Raw genomic sequence first — 17,972 nt, forward strand, 5'->3', positions numbered from 1 at the left:
AGAACAGCCTCCCGGCCCCACTCTCCCAAAAGCAGGGCTCCCACAGTTTACCTGGTGTGTTGTCCCCGTGTATCCACACACACCATGTCTGCTCCCCCCAAAATCTAACTGCCATCTGCCGTGACCCCATTACAACTTTCTGAGCGAACAAAACCAAACATCCTTGTCCTGTCCTTCTCTGAGGTCCCGCCTGGCCTACCTCATCTCCCCCCCTCCCTCTACTGCTCGCTCTCACTTACTCACTCATTTTCACCTGGGTGGGGAGCAAGGCAGCTCCAGGCACCAGCAAACCAAGCATGTGCTTGGGGCAGCCCATTTGCAGGGGTAGCAGGGATCCAGCATGGGAGTTGAGAACCAACTGAGGGCTCTGGGAGCTGTAGTTCCTTGGTTAGCTCCTTGCCTATAGAGCCAGCCCTGGAGCAGGGAAAGAACTATATTTCCCAGCATTCCCTTGGCCACTACCAACAGGAATGGAAGCGGGAGGCAGGAAGGGAGCTGAGATCTCATGCTGTAGCCTGCTGTGAATGGAGAGCCGCACTGTGAAGGGTAGGGGTACCATATTTTAACATTCAAAAAACAGGACACTCCACAGGGACGGTAGCCGCACCCTACCACCATCCACTCCCTCCGACTGCCCCCCACAGAAACCCCAACCCATCTGACCCCCTCCCTGCCTCCTGATCACCCCCTCCCGGGACCCTACCCCCTATCTAAGCACCGCTGGTCCTTATCCCCTGATTGTCCCCTCCCGGGACCCTTGCCGCTAACTGTCCCTTGGGACCCCATCCCCTACCTAAGCCTCCCTTCTCCTTGTCCCCAACTGCCACCTCCTGAGACCGCCCCCAACTTCCCCCCACCAGGACCCCCTACCTATTCCTGCCAAACCCCTGGGACTCCCATGCCTATCCAACCACTGCCTGTCCCCTGACTGCCCCCCTTAACCATCTAATCCCCCCATTTCCCTGCCCTTGACTACCCCCCGAACCTCCACCCCATCCAACCCCCACTGCTCCCTGTCCCTTGACTGCCTTCCCAGAACCTTCTACCCCTTCTCCAACTCCCCAGCCCCCTTACCATGACACTCAGACCAGCGTGTCTGGCTCCACGCAGCGCCAGTCACGCTGCTGCATACATGCTGCTGTGCTCCACCACAGAGCCACAGCCCCCACCCCAGCACCTGCCTTCCAGATTTGGACACCTCAAAATTCAGGAGTGCTCAAGCTCAGTTTGGGCAGCTGTTACTTCATTTCTCCCAAATCAAATATCCTGATCCACTGTAACTAACTGTAGAAAAAGTAGGATAAAATTGAGCAAGAAATGCTTCCCAGTGGTTATTAGAACTGGATTTGCTATTTTCAACAGCCATTGTTTTTTTGTTTGTTTGTTTAAAAGGAAGACAGTGATATTGCATTGGCAAATTCCCCATAGAAAGAAAGAGTGGAACAAAAGAATAAAAAAGGCACCTCAACTTTTCCTCATTTATGTAGGACAGTCTTATAATATGCATCCAGATATCCTCCAAATCACACAAGCTGAAAATTGTTCCACTTTACTGCAGTTCTGTAACCATATGAGAACCAATCCTGTCTGTGTTCTGTGCACACTTAAAATTCCTGCTGAAAGACCTGCCCTGGAAGTGAGTTACCAGTGACCCAGGGCTGCGGTGGAAGGAGGGTGCAGGTCGGGGAGGGCGGGAAAGAGCCCAGGGCTGGGTTGGCAGGACGTGGGGGGGGCAATGAAGGGGGGAGCCCAGAGCTGGGGCGGCAGGGGGTGTGAGTGGTGGGGGAGAGCCCAGGGCTGGGGCAGCAGGGGGGTGCAGCGAGGAGCCCAGGGCTGGGACAGGGGGCAGCCAACATTTTTTTTTGCTTAGGGCGGCAGAAATCCTAGAGCTGGCCCTGGTGGGAAGGGTCCCTTGGGTGTTCAGTTGAAAACTGGACACCAGGAAACCCCACCCAGTATTTTTCAGGGTCTACTCATCCTACACAACAGCACCTGCCATACCCCCCACATGTCCCTCCCACCCAGCATCTGCCGTGGACCGTGCACCCCCCCCCGATACCACCCAGCATCTCACTGGGCCCTGCTTGTCCTATATGATGGCACTAGCATCTGCCATAGCCTCCATGTGTCCCTCCCACCAGCATCTGCCATAGAACCCTGTGCTCCCACCCAGCATCTGCCACAACCCCTGTCAAGGCTGATTCCCCACTCTGACACTTCAAGTGCTGAAGGTGGGGGCCTGCAAGGATTCTAAAAATTAATACTGGCCATTCCAGGCTTGTATCAGATTCCCAAGGTTACAGCTTTTCTTTGACCTTGGATGGGTAGATACTGCCACCACCCAAGTGCAAAAACCCCTTTGAGAACACAGGAAGGTGCACTTGGGAATTCTTTCCTATGGGGTACCCTTAAGCCCTTTCACACACCCCCTCCAGGGAAGAGCTGTGAAAGAAAAACAAAGAAAATCAGCTGTTGCCACCAGCTAATTAAACAACATGTGCACAAACCTCTTAGGATGCAGAACTCCAATCCTGTTCTTAAAAAAGGTACATTTTATTTTAAAAAAAAATCTGAAAACTCAAGTATCATAAACAGATAGTTAAGGGTTAATGCCTCTTTTACCTGTAAAGGGTTAAGAAGTTCACCTAGTCTAGCTGACACCTGACCAGAGGAACCAATGGGGGAACAAGATGTTTCAAAAGGAAGGAGGGAAGTTTTCCTTTTTTTAGAGTCTCAGTTTCAGCTGGAGTGAAAAAGATCAAGGAACCAACCTCTTATCAGAGTAGTAAGTTTTAGAAAGGGATAAATAGGTTTATGTTTATTTTCTTTGTAACTTGTCTTGGTATCATTAAGGGAATTATCAAATTTGGGTATTTTTGTGTGTATTAAAGTTTTTGCCCAGGGGAACATCCTCTGTGTTTTGAATCTGTTGTCTGTGAGAGTAGCTGGTATGCTAATCTCTCCCAGAGGGTTTTCTTTTCTTTAATTAAAAGCCTTCTTTCTAAATACCTGACTGATTTTTTCCTTGTTTTTAGATCCAAAGGGGTTGGATCTGGATCCACCAGGAGTTGGTGGGAGAACGGAGGGGGGATGGTTAATTTCTCCTTGTTTTAAGATCCAAGGGGTTTGGATCTCGGTTCACCAGGAAATTGGTGAAGTCTCTCAAGACTACCCAGGGAAGAAAAATAATGCTTGTGAGTGGTGGCAGCGATACCAGATCTAAGCTGGTAATTAAGCTTAGAAGTGTCCATGCAGGTCCCCACATCTGTACCCTAAAGTTGAGAGTGGTGAAGGAATCTTGTGTCATAAACAGATAGTAGGAGTTAATAGAACAAAAGTACTTCATATCTCTTTTGCCTGTAAAGGGTTAACAAAATCAGTGAGCCTGGCTGTCACCTGACCAGAGGACCAATCAGGGGACAGAATACTTTCAAATCTTGAAGGAGGGAAGTTTTTGTGTGTGCTGTTAGTTTTTGGTTGTTGTTCTCTCTGGGTTCTGAGAGTGACCAGACGTGCAACCAGGTTTCTCTCCAATCTCTCTGATACAGTCTCTAATATGTCCAGAATAGTAAGTACTAGGTAGATAAAGCGAGTTAGGCTTATGTTTGTTTTCTTTATTTGCAAATGTGTATTTGGCTGGAAGGATTTTAATTTGTACTTGTATACTTAGCTGGGAGGGTATTCCCAGTGTCTATAGCTGAAAGACCCTGTAACATATTCCATCTTAAATTTACAAAGATAATTTTTACTGTTTTTTCTTTCTTTAATTAAAAGCTTTTCTTGTTTAAGAACCTGATTGTTTTTTTATTCTGGTGAGACCCCAGGGGACTGGGTCTGGATTCACCAGGGAATTGGTGGGGAGAAAGGAGGGAAGGGGGAGAGAGAGGTTAATTTTCTCTCTGTGTTAGGATTACTTTCTCAGGGAGAGTCTGGGAGGGGGAGAGAGAGGGAGGGGGGAAGGTGGATTTTCCTCTCTGTTTTAAGATTCAAGGAGTTTGAATCACAGTGATCTTCCAGGGTAACCCAGGGAGGGGAAGCCTGGGAGAGGCAACGGTGAGGGAAAGGGTTTACTTTCCTTGTGTTAAGATCCAGAGGGACTGGGTCTTGGGGGTCCCCGGGCAAGGTTTTGGGGAGACCAGAGTGTACCAGGCTCTGGAATTCCCAGTTGGTGGCAGCACTACAAGTACTAAGCTGGTAATTAAGCTTAGAGGAATTCATGCTGGTACCCCATCTTTTGGACGCTAAGGTTCAGAGTGGGGAATTATATTATGACACCTTTACATCAGGTTATTGATAGATTTTAAAAGAGCAAATACAAAAATTAGTATCAAGAATAGCTTTCCTGAGGTCCAGCTTAAGGGTTACAAGCAAAACAAAAGCACTTGGGATTAGCACTGAAGAATCTATAAGGAAATAAACCTAATCATGTCTTCCTAGACATTTCCTGATCTACTTACATATCTGGGGTTTTAAATGAGTAGTTTCTAGGTATGATCTGATGATTTTTCATACCTGGCCTAAATCTGCTTACAGCATTGCTGCTCTGTTCCTTCTCTCCAGGCAAACAACACAGATGAACAAAAGGGAGTTTTTCCCCCAGTTTAAAAAAGTTCTAGCCTTCCCATTGGCTCTTTTGGTCAGGTGCCACTCCCTTCCTTTTACCTATGCAGGGAGGCTTGTTAACCCTTTGCAGGTAAAGCAGATAGAGAACAACTACTAAGAGGGATTTTATAGCTAACTGGTTTGGTGGGTGTCCATAAAAGGGAGCTACTCCCCACCCCCTGTTTCATTTAACACAGCCCCACATGTCCCAACCAGCATCTTCCATGGCCCTGTGTGTCCCAACAGAAATCACACTGTTTGCCATGGCCCTGTGTGCATTCAGCAGGTTCAATAAGACATATTCTAAAATAAATAGTTACAAGACAGAGTCAGGTTCCTGCCACTCCAGGCAAAGCATCGAAAACATGTCCAAAGTAGGATGTCCCATTATTAAAATTATCTAATACTCAGGTTAAAGAAAGAGTTTCTGTGCATCTGGGTATAAATACTTAAATTATCCCAAAGTACAAAGTTTGGTTTTATAAGTCATAAAATACATATTGTACATAATTTGCAATATCCCAAATTATAGTTAATAAATTTAATGATAGACTTTAAATATTGGCTTTAGGGCTGTTGATTAATCGCAGTTAACTCACATGATTAACTCAAAAAAACTAATTGCGATCAAAAAAATTAATTGTGATTAATCACAGTTTTAATCACATTGTTAAACAATAGACTATCAATTGAAATTTCTTAAATATTTTGGATGTTTTTCTACATTTTCAAGTATATTGATTTCATTTACAACACAGTATACAAAGTGTACACTGCTCACTTTATATTATTATTTTTATTACAAATATTTGCACTGTCAAAATGATAAAAGAAACAGTATTCAGGGCCAGCTTTAGGAAATGCAAGGCCCAATTCGAACAGTTTTGACGGGGCCCCAGCAGGGATGACTAAAAAAAAACACTTAAAAAAAACCCACCTTTCATTTCTTCCATGTATTATTTACATGTGTTATTTACTTTCCATGATTATATACATAATAACAAAATTATATATTACATATATTACATCATATTGTATATGGCTCTTTTCTTACTCCCACCTGGGTACTTTCTACCAATATCTCTTGATCTCTTGCCCATATTGATAGAAGTCACCACATTCTAAAAGAATATTAATTATAGATTTTCACTTTCATATTAGGAAAATAATTTATGTTTTGATAGTTGTACAACTGATTTTCTTCAATAATGTTTATTTTATGCCCCCTCCTTCACCCTAGCACCGCCCGGCCCCGTGGAAACACTGCCCCCCCCCAGCGTCGCCCGCCTCACAGAAACAAACCTTCCTTCCTCAGCGCCACCCTGTCAAAACAGCTGTGGGCCAAAGAGGAAGGTTTGAGGTGGGGGGTGGGGAGAAACGGCACACATAGGCAAAAAGAAGTATTCCATTCTATTCATCTGAAGAAGTGGGCTGTAGCCCATGAAAGCTTATGTTGAAATAAATTTGTTAGTCTCTAAGGTGCCACAATTACTCCTGTTCTTTTTGCAGATACAGACTAATACGGCTGCTACTCTGAAACCTGGCACACATAGGGTGAGCAGATCACAGCAGTAAAATAGCACACACACCCTCCCCGCTCAGCCCCACCATCACACGCCTCTTCACCCCCGAGTCCCCCGCTGACTTGCTGTGTCCCTCCTAGTCAGTCCCCCACCCACCACTCGCCTCCTTTCACTTTCTCCCTCCCCTGCCAGAAACCCCCATGCCTGCCCCTAGAACCCCTGCTGGCTCACTGCTCGCCTCTTTGCCCACCTGCTGCTTGCCCACCCGACTCGCCACTGCACCCCCTCCCCGAGTATATAGCCTCATTCAAAGACCCAGGGGTCACTACATTACTACACACAACAGTTGTAGATAAATCTCTACATTATGCATTTTTGTATAACTTTTACATGACTTTGTATTGAATCTTGGTAATATGTTATAGTGGGCCCCTAAGGTAGTATAATTAAGGTAAAAGAAAAATGTCTTTTTGCTAGAAGTAGAATAAGATCTTTCCTCCACTTTGTAATCAATTGCCCTATGGAATGAATGAGGTGTGAATGAGGAAGGTGTGGAAGGCAGGCAGCTCCAGACAGCTTCAACCCTTGGAGAGGGGCTGGGAGCCAGACCAAGGAGCTTTGCCCAGGGCTAAGTGGGAAGGAGTTTTGGTGCTGGGTGCAGGCTCCAGGCTGAGGCACGGGGTGGAGTGCAGGAAGGGTGGAGGGGTGCAGGCTCTGGGAAGGAGTGCGGAGGGGTGGGTGCAGGCTTTGGGACAGAGTTTGGGGGCTGGAGGGGCATGCTGGGGGGAAGGGACTGCCATGTGGCTTCCTTCCTCCCCTGATGCCCCTCACCATAGCCTCAGTGGGGGATGGAGCTGCCCCTTCCCCAGTGTTTGCAGGAGTGGTGGCTGTGGGGAAACCCAGTCAAACTTTGGTTTTACTGTTTCGCTGATGGGTCACTTAAACCCCTTACAAACTCCTTCCTGCCTCTTTCACTCTCCTTTTCTACTGGGCTTGTTTGATCTTTTCGGTGGAGCCAAGTGAAAACCACAAACCTCAGTGAGAGCAACAGGCTGGAAGACTAGACTGAACCCACCACCCAGCCTAGTCCATCCCAGAGCCCAGGACTGAGGGCAATGTCCCCCCACCCCCAGGCCACCTGCTTCCACTCCTGGCCTCTCCCACCGCTGCCAGTGAGTCTGTGTGGCTGCATCAGGTGGGATTTCAAGCAGACCCCCCCAACCCCTGCTAAATTCACCCCTGTTTTGTGACCACTCTGCACCAAGAGCACCTCCCTTCCCTGCCCTAGAGCTGCTGGGATGGCTAGAAAGCTGAGCTGGGCATTTGATTGATCTAGAATATTATCATGCCCTCCCCCCAAAAAACCTTAATATCCACACAGCTTTGGAGGGGGGGCTATTTGCCCCCCCCCCCACCAAAGCCAGTCTATTTTATTGTTGCAGGGCAAATGAAGGAGCCATAGTATAATGGAGTCAAGTATCAGAGGGGGGTAGCCGTGTTAGTCTGGATCTGTAAAAGCAGCAAAGAATCCTGTGGCACCTTATAGACTAACAGACGTTTTGGAGCATGAGCTTTCGTGGGTGAATACTCACTTCGTCAGATGCATGTAGTGAAAATTTCCAGGGGTAGGTATATATATGCAGGCAAGCTTGAGATAATGAGGTTAGTTCAATCAGGGAGGATGAGGCCCTGTTCTAGCAGTTGAGGTGTGACAACCAAGGGAGGAGAAACTGGTTTTGTAGTTGGCAAGCCATTCACAGTCTTTGTTTAATCCTGAGCTGATGGTGTCAAATTTGCAGATGAACTGAAGCTCGGCAGTTTCTCTTTGAAGTCTGGCCCTGAAGATTTTTTGCTGCAGGATGGCCACCTTAAGGTCTGCTATAGTGTGGCCACGGAGGCTGAAGTGTTCTCCTACAGGTTTTTGTATATTGCCATTCCTAATATCTGATTTGTGTCCATTAATCCTTTTCTGTAGCGACTGTCCAGTTTGGCCAATGTACATAGGAGAGGGGCATTGCTGGCATATGATGGCATATATTACATTGGTGGACGTGCAGGTGAATGAACCGGTGATGATGTGGCTGGTCTGGTTAGGTCCTGTGATGGTGTCACTGGTGTACATATGTAGGCAGAGTTGGCATCGAGGTTTGTTGCATGGATTGGTTCCTGAGCTAGAGTTTCTATGGTGCGGTGTGCAGTTACTGGTGAGAATATGTTTCAGGTTGGCAGGTTGCCTGTGGGCGAGGACTGGCCTGCCACCCAAGGCCTGTGAAAGTGTGGGATCATTGTCCAGGATGGGTTGTAGGTCCCTGATGATGCGTTTGGAGAGGTTTTAGCTGGGGACTGTATGTGATGGCCAGTGGAGTCCTGTTGGTTTCTTTCTTGGGTTTGTCTTGCAGTAGGAGACTTCTGGGTACACGTCTGGCTCTGTTGATCTGTTTCCTTATTTCCTCGTGCGGGTATTGTAGTTTTGAGAATGCTTGGTGGAGATTTTATAGGTGTTGGTCTCTGTCTGAGGGGTTAGAGCAGATGCGGTTGTACCTCAGTGCCTATCTGTAGACAATGGATCGTGTGATGTGCCCGGGATGGAAGCTGGAGGCATGAAGTAGGCATAGCGGTCGGTAGGTTTTCGGTATAGGGTGGTGTTAATGTGACCATCACTTATTTGCACCGTGGTGTCTAGGAAGCGGACCTCCTGTGTAGATTGGTCCAGGCTGAGGTTGATGGTGGGGTGGAAGCTGTTGAAATCGTGGTGGAATTTTTCCAGAGTCTCCTTCCCATGGGTCCAGATGATGAAGATGTCATCAATGTAGCGTAGGTAGAGAAGGGGCGTGAGTGGACGAGAGCTCAGGAAGCTTTGTTCCAGGTCAGCCATAAAAATATTGGCATATTGTGGGGCCATGAGGGTGCCCATAGCGGTGCCACTGATCTGGAGATATATATTGTATCCCTGATGATGCCACAGCACAACTGGCTGTTGAGCTCTGTGCCTTTATCCCCACACACAACTATTTCAAATTTGATGACAGTATATACAACCACATCTGCTCTAACCCCTCAGACAGAGACCAACACCTACAAAATCTCCACCAAGCATTCTCAAAACTACAATACCCGCACGAGGAAATAAGGAAACAGATCAACAGAGCCAGACGTGTACCCACAAGCCTCCTACTGCAAGACAAACCCAAGAAAGAAACCAACAGGACTCCACTGGCCATCACATACAGTCCCCAGCTAAAACCTCTCCAACGCATCATCAGGGATCTACAACCCATCCTGGACAATGATCCCACACTTTCACAGGCCTTGGGTGGCAGGCCAGTCCTCGCCCACAGGCAACCTGCCAACCTGAAACATATTCTCACCAGTAACTGCACACCGCACCATAGGAACTCTAGCTCAGGAACCAATCCATGCAACAAACCTCGATGCCAACTCTGCCCACATATGTACACCAGTGACACCATCACAGGACCTAACCAGATCAGCCACACCATCACCAGTTCATTCACCTGCACGTCCACCAATGTAATATACGCCATCATATGCCAGCAATGCCCCTCTGCTATGTACATTGGCCAAACTGGACAGTCGCTATGGAAAAGGATAAATGGACACAAATCAGATATTAGGAATGGCAATATACAAAAACCTGTAGGAGAACACTTCAACCTCCCTGGCCACACTGTAGCAGACCTTAAGGTGGCCATCCTGCAGCAAAAAAACTTCAGGACCAGATTTCAAAGAGAAACTGCTGAGCTTCAGTTCATCTGCAAATTTGACACCATCAGCTCAGGATTAAACAAAGACTGTGAATGGCTTGCCAACTACAAAACCAGTTTCTCCTCCCTTGGTTTTCACACCTCAACTGCTAGAACAGGGCCTCATCCTCCCTGATTGAACTAACCTCGTTATCTCTAGCTTTCCTGCATATATATACCTGCCCCTGGAAATTTCCACTACATGATCTGACGAAGTGGGTATTCACCCACGAAAGCTCATGCTCCAAAACGTGTTAGTCTATAAGGTGCTACAGGATTCTTTGCTGCTTTTATAGTTTAATGGAAATATTCAGCCCCTACAGCGGTCTTGCAGCAGGGAAAGCAGAGCTGATGGGAAGGGAACTGGTTTGGCTAGGAGCCCTAGTCCCCTTCTTTTGCAAAATAATTTGGAGAGGGAATCAGATCACACTGTGCCTCAGTTTCCCCTTCTACGGGGGGGATAGGGGGAGAGATAAAAGTCTCAGCCTGCTGTGCCATGTTGCATTCTGCCCTCTTGATATATTTGATTTCCTCCTCCAAACATCCCTCTCTCTCTCTGCTGGAATTCACAGCACTAAGTACCGGCTCGGGGCTTTTTTCCTGGGTTACATTACATGATCCCAACTTTAGTTCTGAAACAGACACTGGCAGGCACAAACTCACCCTCAAACAGCAACACCACCGAAAACCACAAAACCAATATTACAAACCTACGGGGATTCACAGGGTCAAACGCTCACCGTTGGAAGCCCCAGCAGCTGCCTAGGCGACTGAGGTCCACTGCAGAAATTCCTGTCTCCTCCTGGTAAGTGCTGGGGGGAGGGGAGGGGAAGGAAGGCTGCAAAGCACATTTGCCTTCTCCCCCCTTCCCCCTCCTGACCTGCAATACCCAGGCGGCTGCCTCTGCTGGCCAGCTTCTCTCGTTGCCTAGCAGCAATAGCTGCTGCTTCTGGGAGCCGCAGAGCTTTGCTTCCGGGAGAGACGCTGCCCGTGCGGGGCCCCCTCAGGCGCGGGGCCCAATTCAGGGGAATGGGGCAAATCGGCCTAAAGCCGGCCCTGACAGTATTTTTCAGTTCACCTCATGCAAGTACTGTTATGCAATCTCTTTATCATGAAAGTGCAACTTGCAAATGTAGATTTTTTTGTTTCATAACTGCACTCAAAAATAAAACAATGCAAAACTTTAGAGCCTACAAGTCCACTCAGTCCTACTTCTTGTTCAGCCAGTTGCTAAGACAAACAAGTTTGTTTATATTTATGGGAGATAGTGCTGCCCTCTTCCATAGGGACATGCTGGCCACTTCCCAGGATCTGCCTGAAGTAAGCACCGCCCAGAGCCTGCACTCTTCATCCCCTCCCACACCCCAACCCCCTGCCCTGAGCCCTCTCCCACACCCAAACTCCCCCCCAGGGTCCCCACCCCACATCCCCTCCCACACCCCAACCCTCTGTCCCAGTCCTGAGTCCCCTCCCACACTCTGAACCTCTCAGCCCCAGCCTGGAGCCCCTTCCTGCACCCCAAGCCCCTCATCCCTGGTGTGACGGGTTCAGTCACAAAGACCCCTTGGAACTGTCACCTGATGTTCTGAAATTACCTCTGAGCCCATTTTCCACTGCCAGTTTGGGACTCCAGAACCCTGCCTTGTTGAGCCAGACATGCTAGTCTGCTGCAGCTCAGACCAACGACTGGTCCACACCCCCAAAGCTGCAGACTTTAACCAAAAACTGCTCAGCAAGTCACCTATCTCCAGCACCCAGGCACCCAGTTCCCAATAGGATCCAAATCCCAAATAAATCCATTTTACTCAGTGTGAGTATAGATATATAAAAAAGCTTAAACAGGGTAAACTCATAAATTATCCACCCTCTATAACACTGATAGAGAGATATGCACAGCTGTTTGTTCCCCCAGGTGTTAATCACTTACTTTGGGTTTACTAATAAACAAAAGTGATTTTATTAAGAATAAGAAGTAGGATTTAAGTGGTTTCATGTAATAACAGACAGAACAAAATAAGTTACCAAGCAAAATAAAACAAAATACGCAAGTCTAAGCCTAATACATTAAGAAACTGAATACAAGTAAATCTTATCCTCAGAGATGTTCCAATAAGCTTCTTTCACAGACTAGACTCCTTCCTAGTCTGGGCCCAATCCTTTCCCCTGGTACAGTTCTTGTTAGTTCCAGCTCAGGTGGTAACTAGGGGTTTTGTCATGACTGGCAGCTCTTTGTTCTGATCCACCCCATTTAATATCTTTGGCACAAGGCAGATATCCTTTGTCTCTCTGGGTCACCACTCCTCCTTCTAAATGGGTGACCCCTCCTCCTAAATGGAAAAATACCAGGTTTAAGATGGATTCCAGTTCCAGGTGACATGGTCACGTGTCCTGTGAGACCCCAAGCCTCCATTCTTTCTGGCCTGACTCATATGAACACAGGAAGGCTTACAAGTAAACAGAGCCTTTTACAACCAATTGTCCTAGTCAATGGGAGCCATCAAGATTCTAAACCACCATTAATGGCCCACACGTTGCATAATTACAATAGGACTTCAGAGTAATATTTCATATTTTTAGCTTCAGATACAAGAATGCTAAATTCATAAAAATAGGATGAACACACTCAATAGATTATAAACATTGTAATACTACCTTACAAGATACCTTTTGCATAAAGCATATTCCAGTTACATAATCTTCACATTCCAAGCATATTTTCATAAAGCATATGGAGTGCAACGTCACACCTGGCCTCACTCCAGAGTCCATACCCCCAGCCAGAGCCCTCACCCTTCCAGTACCTCAGCACCCCATCCCCCGCCCAGCCTGGAGTCCCCTCCCACACCCTGAAGCCCTCATTTCTGGCCCCACCCCAGAGTCTGCACTCCAAGCCAAAAGTGCGTTCCCCCTCCCATACCCTAACCCCCTGCTTCAGCCCAGAGCCCCCCCCACACTCCAAACCCCTCAGCCCCAGCCCAGAGCACCTCCTGCATCCCAAACCCCTCATCCCCAGCCCCACCCCAGAGCCTGCACCCACGGTCAAAGCCCTTGCTCCCTTTCACACCCCATCCCCTGCTGCAGCCCAGAGCCCCCTCCCACACCATGAACTCCTAATTTCTGGCCACACCCCAGAGCCCACACCCACACAGTTGGAGCCCTCACCACCTCCCACTGCTCAATCCCCTGCCCCAGCCCGATGGAAATAAGTGAGTGAGGAAGGATGGGGAGGAATAAGTGACAGAGGGAAGGGGGATGGAGTGAGTGGATGTGGGGCCTCAGAGATGTGATAGGGCAGGATGAGGCCTCTGGGAAGGGGCAGGGCGGGGGCGGGGTAAGTGTGTTATATTTTGTGCGATTAGAAAGTTGGCAACCCTATCCAGGCCTACCATGGAGAGTGTGAGCATTCGTTCTAGCCCAGGAATCTTCTCTGCCAAAACACACATGCTGCCATCACCTTCATACTTACAGGAAGATTTGCCTCACTGGAGGTGGCCCAGAAGTTAATTCCTCACTCTATGTGTTTCTGTTTAGTGCAATCCAGCATACGTCATGTAAACTACAAGCTGCTGATTGCCTGGCATTCAGCTCCAAAGGAACCTACTCAGGGTGCATTAATCCCACTTATGTTCTAGTGCTGTCAAGAAAGTGAAACCTCTCAGAAGCTGCAGTTGCTCTCCTAAACTGAAGCATAGCCTTGGATGTTTTGGTAAGACCTTGCAAAATCTTAAGTGTTTTCACCTCTCAGCCCCTTCAATGCACTGGGCCAAACAATGCACTTGTTTATATCTGTGAAGCCCCAATAAACAGAATGGAGCAATAGGGTGTTATTGAGAGTAGGATTTCCCCCCTGTTATGTAAAGAAGGATATGGAGGAAGGTACTCCAACCAATCTCCTCTATGTTAATATTAATTTCTTATCTAGCACTTTTAATTGCTAAATCTCAAAGTGATTTCCAACAGGAAGTCAGTATCATTATTCCCATTTTACAGATGGGGAAACTGAGATGCAAAGCTGATGTGACTTGCCTAAGGTCAGTCAGCAAACTAGTGACAGAGGCAGAGCAGAATCCATGTCTCCTGTCTGGTACTCCAGAAGGCCATACTGATACACATATGGAGCAAAGAGAAGTCCTGTGACTCCTGTTCCCCTTCTTCACATGTTATTCAGGTTAGAAAGGAGAAGAGACTCTTCTACAAAATGCTGGAATGTACTAAAGTGAAGACTTGCCCTTGTGCACCTGCATTAAATGTGAGATTAGGAGTCTTGCATCCCACTAATGCTGCTTACATTAAGTTGCATGTGCTGTATTGTCTGTAACAAAGCCAATGCATTGCAGCAGATATTTCACTCTCTTTGCTACAGCAGCTGCTAATGCAACACATCTTGTAGTGTATCTAACCAGGTAACATGCCTTTGTTTTCAGTGTTCTGCACCTTTAAATCTCTAAGCATTTTTCTGTCTGCAGAGACGTGCAGTCAGTTTGTGTTCACTTCAGAACCAACAGTTATAGCGGAAACACGCACACACCGCTGTGTTATGGAGACTTTACTGTGTTCTTTCTTGATTCTCTTAATCCAAAAAAGGTCATTCTGAAGGAATGTATTGGATTGTCCTGTGTGCATGTTACAAAACATAACCAATTTAAGCACTCTTAGCAGTACACTGAGTAGAGATAGATAAAATATCATTTTTGCCTTTTGATTTAACTTAAGAATTGGTCCCATTTTTGTGAAACATTCACACTAAAATGGCTACAAGGAAAATTGTGCAAAGCAGCAAACTGGTGCAATTCCATCTACTTTTTGCTGCCAAATTGCCATTTCTGTGAAAACGGAGTAAATAACATTGTAGAAAACTGTCCTCAGTTTTTCATAGCCTCAGTTGTGGTTCTTTTTCTGCATTGATATGATTTTACTAGTGACAGCTCAGCCTAGAAGTTACATGCGGCGGCTGTTACTTTATTTGAGAACAGGAGCCCTGCCTGTTTCATTGCCATTGAGGGTGGGAAATGGTGGGGGATGTGTATAAATAAACATCTTCTTTGAAAGCCTAGGTTGCTGAATCTGTGACTGAGCATTGCCCTACCCACACTCCCATTGGTGCTGCCACGGCAGAGCTAGAAAGAGTAGCTAGGAAGAAACAGACCTCATGGTTACAAGTGACATTTGGGTGAGTGTAAGCAGAGTCTGCATGAGCTCTCCCTTGAAATTGGCTTGAGCATTGGCCTACTAAACCCAGGGTTATGAGTTTAATCCTTGAGGAGGCTACTGAGGGATCTGGGTTTAAAAAAAAATGTCTGGGGATTTGTCCTGCTTTGAGCAGGGGGTTGGATGATCTCCTGAGGTCCCTTCCAACCCTGATATTCTATTGCCTGGTCTACACTATGCATTTAGGTCAAATTTAGCAGCACTAAATCAAATTAACCCTGCAACCATCCACACAACAAAGCCATTTACTTCAACATAAAGGGCTCTTAAAATCAATTTCTGTATTCCTCCCCAACAAGGGGAATAGCACTGAAATCGACATTGCCAGTTCAAATTAGGGTTAATGTGGACACAATTCAACAGTATTGGCCTCCAGGAGCTATCCCACAGTGCACCATTGTGAACTCAGATGCACTGGCCAGGTAGACAGGAAAAGCCCCAGGAACTTTTGAATTTCATATCGTGTTTGCCCAGCGTGGAGAGCTGATCAGCATGGGTGACCATGCAGTCTGAGAATCAAAAACGAGGCATGGACTGTACAGAAGATACTTGATTTGATCGCTGTATCGAGAGAGGATTCCATGCTAGCAGAACTACATTCCAATAAACAGAATGCCAAAACATTTGAAAAAGTCTCTAAGGGCATGATGGAGAGAGGACACAATAGGGACTCACTACAGTTCCATGTGAAAGTTAAGGAGCTCAGGCAAGCATACCAGAAAACCAAAGAAGCAAATGGATGGTCTGGTGCAGAGCCGCATACATGCCGCTTCTACGCTGAGCTGCATGCAATTTGGGGCGGGGGGCACCACCACTACCCCACTCCTGACCATGGATTCCAAAGAGGGGGTACTCTCAGCCATGCCTGAGGATTTTGCGGATGGGGAAGATGATGAGGAGGAGGAGGACAAGCTTGTGAAGAGCACACAGAACACCATTCTCCCCAACAGCTAGGGGGCAGGAGAAGTAGCTCAGTGGTTTGAGTGTTGGCCAGCTAAACCCACAGTTGTGAGTTCAGTCCTTGAGAGGGCCATTTAGGGATCTGGGGTAAAAATCCATCAGGGATGGTACTTGCTCCTGTGAGTGAAAACAGGGGGCTGGACTTGATGACCTTTCAAGGTCTCTTCCAGTTCTATGAGATATGTATATATTATTATTATCTTTTTCTCAGCCTGATTGAAGTAGCCTTCCAACCCTCCCAAGGCAATATCACAGACCATGAAGCCATGAAAGGGACCTCTGGTGAGTGTACCTTGTAAATATAAAACATGGTTTAAAAGCAAACTTTTTTAATGATTAATTTGCCCTGAGGACTTGAGATGCATTTGCGGCCAGTACACCTACTCAAAAAGTCTGTTAACGTGTCTGGGGATGAGTGGAAATCCTCCAGGGACATCTCCATGAAGCTCTTCTGGAGGTACTCCAAAAGCCTTTCCAGAAGGTTTCTGGGCAGGGCAGCCTTATTCCGTCCTCCATGGTAGGACACTTGACCATGCCATACTAGTAGCAAGTAATCTGGTATCATTGCATGACAAAGCATGGCAGCGTATGGTCCTGGTGTTTGCTGGCATTCAAGCAACATCCATTCTTTATCTCGCTGTGTTATCCTCAGGAGAGCTATATCGTTCATGGTAACCTGGTTGAAATATGGGAATTTTAATTAAGGAGACATTCAGAGGTGGCCATTCCTACGGGGCTGTTTGCCTGCGGCTGAAAAGAAATCCTTCTCTGCAGTTAGCCAAGTGTGTGTTGGGGGGGAGGGGGCACATTGGCACTGAGCTGTTTGCGTTTGGCTAGCAGGGATCTTCCCTGATACCAGTCTCATGGTGGGGGGAGGGGTAAAGTGATCATCTCAGAGAATTGGATGGGGACGGGGGTTAGTTTGGTTTCTGCTGCTGCACGTTAACATGAAAACCGCAGTACTCAATGGGCTTTGCTTCATATGAGAAAGGGGGGTTGCTGCTTTTATGAAGGTTGCAGAAGCCGAAAGACAATGGCCTACCATGGCCGCACGCAAGCTGAATTCTGTTGCCCGGCCCTGCCTCTGTGATCTCTAACACCAAAGCTACAGACACTCAATATTAAGATGCAAAATGTGACCTTGTTCCGAAATCACGTGTGCTATGTAATGTGAATAGTGTTGTTCACCGTGAAAGAGTACACACATTGTTCTGTAAAATGTATCCTTTTAAATACTTCTCTCCCTTTCTTCCCTCCTGCAGCTGCAAATTTTTCAAGCCTCCCTCCTCCGTCCCGAAGGTGATGAAAAAAACGCATGTGAGATGAAATGTTCTCTGAAATCATGCAATCAACCCACAGTGAAAGAGCTCATTTGAATGAGTGGAAGGACACGGTATCACAGTACAAGAAAGCGGCCAACAAACATGAGGACAGGAGGGTCGAACGCGAGGACAGGAGGGATGCTCGAGATGAGAGGTGGTGGCAGGAAGATCAGAGGAGGCATGATGCAACGCTGCAGCTACTGCGAGATCAAACAGACATGCTCCAGCACCTGGTGGAGCTTCAGGAACAGCAGCAGGATCACAGAATGTACTGCAGCCCCTGTATAACTGCCCTTCTCCCTCCCCATGTTCCATTGCCTCCTCACCCAGACGCCACTCCACCCCAGTGGACAGCTCAAGCAAAAGGCTGTCATTCAACAAGTTTTGAAGTGGCCTTTTCCTTCCTTCCCTCCTCCCACACCTCACCCGGGCTACCTTGTCAGTTCTCTCCCTATTTTTATAATCAATTAATAAAGTATACATGGTTTTTAAACGATAGTGACTTTATTTCCTTTGAAAGCAAGCTGTGATTGAAGGGGGAAGGGTAGGTGGCTTACAGGGAATGAGTCAATCAAGGGGGCAGGTTTTCATCA

At 47.1% G+C, this 17,972-nt stretch overlaps 1 long non-coding RNA gene across 4 annotated transcripts; it reads left to right on the forward strand.

Annotated features, from left to right (window-relative positions):
- Positions 1-459: 459 nt before the first annotated feature.
- On the forward strand, positions 460-16,308 carry LOC115642156. Of its 4 annotated transcripts, XR_003998169.1 has the most exons (5): positions 460-546; positions 13,421-13,595; positions 14,058-14,138; positions 14,944-15,059; positions 16,269-16,308. It is a non-coding gene; the product is annotated as an uncharacterized LOC115642156 (long non-coding RNA). The 4 variants fall into 4 exon arrangements; XR_003998170.1 differs by lacking the exon at positions 14,058-14,138 and having other exon boundaries at positions 14,939-15,059; XR_003998172.1 differs by lacking the exon at positions 14,058-14,138.
- The last annotated feature ends 1,664 nt before the right edge of the window (positions 16,309-17,972 follow it).

Source organism: Gopherus evgoodei, unplaced genomic scaffold, assembly GCF_007399415.2.
Source record: "Gopherus evgoodei ecotype Sinaloan lineage unplaced genomic scaffold, rGopEvg1_v1.p scaffold_38_arrow_ctg1, whole genome shotgun sequence".
In the NCBI taxonomy this organism is placed as follows: Eukaryota; Metazoa; Chordata; order Testudines; family Testudinidae; genus Gopherus; species Gopherus evgoodei.